Here is a 6,000-nt window from a genome sequence, read left to right on the forward strand (position 1 = left end):
TGGCATGTTTCCTCTGCTTCCAGTCTGTTTACCTGGTAGGTATCTACTTGTTTTTATCACATCAGCTGAGATGTCACATCTGAATGAATGCTGTCCCCAGACCAGAGTAAATCGTCCTTCCTATATTTCCACTGTACATTTTTCCTCCGGAATTTAGAATATTTTAGACAACAATTTGATGATTATTGGGTTGATATCTGTCTATACCCCACTGCCCAGACTATCGGATCCAAAAGAGCAGTGTCTTGGCACATGTTTTGTCTCCAAGTCTAGAACCCACCATGTAACTTACTCAAATACTTTTGAATAGATCGTTATATTATGTGCTGCCTTCAGACATGTTTACATCCTTATTTGACTTTTGTAGTACAATATATTCTTAGAGTGCTTATGTTGACTCGGAGTTTCTTTGCCATCATGTCTATAAACCTTATTAATTATTAACGTAAGTAAAGAGTATTGATTGCCTAGAAATATCTCTGACCATATCCATTTGTGTATCCATAATAAGTGAACTTACATACGACGGTGCAGCTGTGATAGTCGAATTCTGAAGATAGAAAAAGCAAATAAATTCCCACAACATCCGTTCATAATACAGAGCTTAATGGAGCACAGGCCACTGTTGCTGCTTCCTTAAGGAAAATGTGCTTGTTTTCACTTTGGGGTAATCTAAACCTGGATAGAGTCATTTTTATTCAGGTAGCCGAGACACTTTAAAAAGAATGATTGTGGTGTTGCTAACTAATTTGGGTTCCGGTTCACTAGGATGTATTTCATAGTATATTGTATTTCCTCAATAAATGTAAATAACACCAATTTGCAAGCAGCACTTTTTATATTTCCCCCTTATCACATCCCATTTTGACCGCAGTTATTGAGCAACAGAGGGACTGATTTATTTCCTGAGAAGAAATAAACCATCCACGTTTTGAAGGTCAACTGATACATTAGCAGAAGAGAAAATCTATTTCATGGACCCCTAAAGGTGGTTGACCACAGCAAAAAAGAACTCACAGACTGCATGGAAGTCACTGGTCATGTATACAAGAGAAAAGGCAAATGGCATATGATTTTGGCACATATGAAATGGCACATATTTTAAGTTCTATAATATAGTAATTGCCTGTGAAAGAAAAACAGAAGAGGGTACAAGGCATCCTCACACCATGCGTATTTTATTTGGGTTATTGAATCTATTGTGTATTTATTGTCACATAATTTTGGGTGGGAGGATATATGCATCTGCTATCAGTTTGTAAAGATAGATGATAGTTGGAAATGATATTCTTGCTGTTACGATGATAGTTGGAAATGATATTCTTGCTGTTCACTGACCAGTTCAGTGAAGGCAAATTTAAAATAGGCACCAAATAGGTTTACATTTGTTTTTGATTAGTATCCTTTTTTGCAAACCTGGAGTAAATGATAATGCAAGAGAATACTAACTGCATCAACAGACATCAACACTTGTGTGTTTTTTATTATTTATTTGGTTATTATTACTTTTTTTTTTTGCTCTTTGATGTATTGGATATCTTTGGCATAAGATTTCTAATGCAATAATAATTAAAATGTAACATTGAGGCACCTGGGTGACTCAGTTGGTTAAGCCTCTGACTTTGGCCTAGGTCATGATCTGACAGTTCAGGAATTGGAGCCCCACAACAGGCTCTGCACTCTCACCTTGGAGCCTGCTTCGGATCCTCTGTCTCCCTCTCTCTCTGCCCCTTCCTGGCTCTCACTTGCTCTCTCTCTTTCTCTCTCTCTTTCTCAAAAATAAATAAACATTGAAATACAATGCATAAAATGAAGTAAAATAAAATAAAAGAGTAACATTTACCAAAGAGTTTTGGTTTAACAAAAATGCAGAAAGCTCTTGCCTTGTTTCACGTACCCTTACAACCACTCTATAGATTTACTATTTAGGCAGCTGAGCTACTTTAAAAAAAATGGTGGAGCTGCTGCTGACTCATTTAGGTTCTGGTTCACTGAGACGGAAAGTAGAAACCACAAATTTCTCTTCTCCGCACGATGATAATTCTCATTTTGTAGTTAACAAAGCTAATGTTTCTGAGGTGAAGACATATGTCCAACATAGCAGCATGGGGCTAATTTGAACCCGCGTCTGACCAGCTGACGCCTATGTCTCCACTCTTACCCACCACACTTGTTCCTCTCCCTCTTAGCATAAATATTCAACCTAATAACCGAACATTAATATTTTTATTGTACTATGGATTTAGGGAAACTACTCTAGCCAGGAGATTTCAATATTAGATTTTTCATTAGTATTCAGGGCTGAGAAAATATAATTAAATTTACCACTGTAAATAATTGTCCTTATACTACTACTTACTTGGAAGAACTGGAAATCTCAGCTCGAATGAAACTAGGTCACACGACTGGCCGCTGGTTACTGCTGTCTTTGGCATGCACAAACAGTGTGCTCTATCAGGAAGAGCTGTCAATAACCTGCAAAGACGTGAATAAATTCCAGATTTCTCTTTAAACATTTCCATATCCTTCAACTGCCACAAGGCAGAGCTCCTAAAATTACACGAGTCCTTGGTTCAACAATAAGATTTTACTGTAGACGATATTAATGTTCTTCGTGAATACTTTTTTCTCACTATATAAAAATAATATAGAATTTTCTCCTGATTTCTCCCTGTACATACATAACTTTAGGTTAAGGTTATAAAAAATGTTCTTACTAAAGAAAACATTTTTAATTAAAATTTTTATGTATGTTTAAGAAACATTTTCATTGTCAATATTAGAACTCATCGAAACAATCTTGCTTTGAGTTGTATGAGTATTTGAATTTCACTTCTCATTGAACATTTAGTAGTATTCTATTGACTTTTATCCCATTCAAAAAAAAAGTAATGAGCGATCAGGTACTTCTGACAGTTTTTATAGTGATAGTAAATAAGCCATGAAACAAGATTTTTCTTTCCTTACCCAAGAAGAGAAGAAGGCAAGGCAATGACTAGTCTTTCATTGTTGCTAGGATACCTCGTTGAAAAATAATAAAAGTAAATTATATATTAGACACTTCTGATGAACTCTTCCTTATCTACATTCAAAGACTATACAGCATGCATATCAAGTCACTATAATTATAAGATATTATTTCATTTTAAGTCAGAAATATAAAGATTACTCCTAAAGTACTGAGTGAGTAGTAGTTGAAAATTTTGATATTTATGAATTTCAAGAAAGTGTAATAATCTCTGAACTTAGTAAATTTCCTAAGTAAAAAACCCAGGCTAAGTACAATGATATAATTTTATACCAGTTTTTTTTTTAATATTATTTTTCAATTTTTTTAAGATCGATTAGTTGTGGTCAAGAAGTAAAGAATATTATCAGAAACTGTGGAAGTGAAAAATAACAGTAAAAATATATCATCATAATTTCTTTAGCTTTATAAAGTTAAATTATAACACTATATTTCTAATCAAGTACAGAATATAGTATTTGTTAATTTACAGAAACAGGTTTAGTAGACAGCATTTGTCAAATATATATAACAGTAGAATTTTAATGGAGATAACTGGATGGACTTGTATTTTTAAGATACTGAAGGGAAGGTGGCCACAAAGACAAACATAAAATAATAAATTTTCTTTATTTTTTTTTATTTTGAGTTAGTAGACAATTTTGAGCAATCACCATTTTCTGTTTAAATTTCAGGCATCTTATGGTAGACCAAACACTGTTATTTATCATTAATTATTAAACATTGGAAATTTCCTTTACTCATTGATCTCTATTTATTTATAAAGTGATATAGCCCCATAATTTAGTTACCAACTACTGACAGTTGGTTTATATGAAAGCTTAGGGAAACAGACAGACTTGGACAGATGATTGTTGTATTTTGATTTCTTGTTGGTTTTGTCATTACGTTGGTCCAATCATGGATATATTTATATTCTCAAACATTCTGTATTTGATAGTTGATCTTAGGGGTGCCTGGATGGCTCAATTGGTTAAGCTTCCAACTCTTGGTTTTGGCTCAGGTCATGATCTCACGGTTCATGAGTTTGAACTCTGAATTGGAATCTGCCTCGGGATTCTCTCTCTCTCTGCTCCTTCCACACGCACTTTCTCTCTCTCAAAAAAAGTATATAAAATTTAAAAAATAGATAAATGATCTTAGACTGATGCATCTTTGACCACATATGCCATTTACATTGTATCCATGCTATTTTGAATAGGTGAGTTGGTACACTTTTCTGAATATGCTTCTCGGAAATTCACAAGTTCGAATAGTACTTCAGCACTATTCTGTGTAAAGTCTTGGAATATTGGATACTGTCAGTGGTTCACTTTGATAATATTTGCAATTAAAAGAAGCCTAGGATAAGGGCTTGCAAATCAGTATGCTGCCAAGTAATAGAACATCTCAGTGGTAATAATGTTGTTTAGGTTAATGAGAAATATCTCTAATAAGGACAAACTATTTTATACATTGTCTACATGTAGATATGTTCAATTTAGAAAACAAAATTTCAGTAGGTACTGTGCATGAAACTTTAAACTTTTTAACGTATATTGCACATTTAAACTTAATATTAAACCAGAAGGATCAAGGGGTAGATAGTTTTTTTAAAGGGTTTGTTTGCTTGCTTTGTTTTTTAATGACAGTATGAGAATGATATAAAGCCCACAGATTACATTTTCCAGCCCTATGAAATCCCTGCTCTCATAGTATTTGTACCGAGTGCTATTAATTATTTTTACATCTGATATCACTAAATATATGAGAACTATTGACATCTGGTTTTCATTTTTCAGACGATTAGCTCTTCATTAATTAATGGATTCTTTCTTCTGCTATCTCTAGGGACTATTACATTGACTATTAATTTCTGAAAACATACATTGTTGAGGAGTATGTTAATGGCTAGAGGAAGGAAATATTTCATTCATGTTTACAGATAAGTGTACTAGCTTCTGAATGTAATTATTTACAAAAAAAAAAAATACAAGTGGTATTATTAAGGATACTGAGCCTTGTTGCTTACATCTAGGATTTCCCAACTTGAAAAAGCATTTTAATAATACCAATTGTAGTAAATGCTATATAAGTCTAATTGCTGTTTGTTAGTTTTTCTCTGGGTTTTCTGCTACCAGTCATTTTTAATAAGTTACAAGCCCTGGTCGATTTGAATATAGTTGATTTGTGACCGAAGATTCAACTGGTCTGTACTGACACTTCACACTGAGTTTTGAAAAAACTTTTTTTTTTTTGGCATTTATTTATTTTTTCAGAGGGGGAGAGGCAGAGATAGAGAGAGTCACAGAACCTGTAGCAGGCTCCAGGCTCTGAGCTGTCAGCACAGAGCCCAACGTGGGGCTCAAACTCACAAACCGTGAGATCATGACCTGAGCCAAAGTCGGGATGCTTACCCAGCTGAGCCACCCAGGTGCCCATTCACATTGCCTTTTTTAATATTAAAAATGTGTATAGAAGCAAAGAAGTAAGCCTTTAGGTTTTTTAGCTTACCTATAGCTAGTGTTGATTACTGCTTTTTGATGAAAGATCAGAACAATTTTTGGAAAGTGGCTTTCATACTAAATTGCAAATTATACATATACATAGAAATCACCTAAATTTATAATAAAAGTGCTCTGGTTCTAAATGTATTATAACTCATTCCTTGTCCCATTGCCAGCATTTTTAATGAACTATTCATAAAAATAATGAATTGCAATCGTCCCCAAATGGCAAACAGGTTGTGCTCTACAAGTTCATTTGTAAGCCACTGTTAGAGTTTGGAACATATTTCCTCACAAAACCTGTGTGATGAATGTGGTTAGGACACAAAGCCAACCTGCAAGATTCTACCTAAATCAAAATGTAATTAAAATGTAGCACCAGTATTATTCTAGAACCTGGCCGTGATTTATCCAGTTGCTTCTTTGGGAAACAGTTCCCAGTTTCTAACTTGGACATTGGAATACTTGAACTTCACCTTTCTTCTC

The sequence above is a fragment of the Prionailurus viverrinus genome, chromosome A1, assembly GCF_022837055.1.
Source record: "Prionailurus viverrinus isolate Anna chromosome A1, UM_Priviv_1.0, whole genome shotgun sequence".
Classification (NCBI taxonomy): domain Eukaryota; kingdom Metazoa; phylum Chordata; class Mammalia; order Carnivora; family Felidae; genus Prionailurus; species Prionailurus viverrinus.